This window comes from Sinocyclocheilus grahami, unplaced genomic scaffold (genome assembly GCF_001515645.1).
Source record: "Sinocyclocheilus grahami isolate Dianchi unplaced genomic scaffold, SAMN03320097.WGS_v1.1 scaffold340.1, whole genome shotgun sequence".
NCBI lineage: Eukaryota > Metazoa > Chordata > Actinopteri > Cypriniformes > Cyprinidae > Sinocyclocheilus > Sinocyclocheilus grahami.
Window position 1 is genome coordinate 574812 of NW_015505519.1, and position 377 is coordinate 575188.

Consider the following 377-nt stretch of genomic DNA (forward strand, 5'->3'; position numbering starts at 1 on the left):
GCAACTCCGGCCTTTAACAAGCCCATCATCCATAGGACACAGCAGGACAATGTGAGTATGCTAACATCATAAATGTGCATTGATAACAACTAGAACTGTTTTTCAATCTGTAAAACATTTTTATGGCTTTAAAGTAAATATTTCCTTATTTATTTTTAGTCAGACTAGTTTTAGTCAGAACTAGTTGAGCTAAACTCATTTCCTGTAAACCCAGTGAGGTGTGCAATATGTTCTCGAGTGCCTTTAAGCTCCTCAGAAATAATTCATGATGACTCTCAAAGCCCAGTGTCAGATAATTGACTCAGTTCTTTATAACTAATTCATGCATGTGCAATGCATCTACCCATCTCCATTTCATACAGTGTAAGTGTTAAATC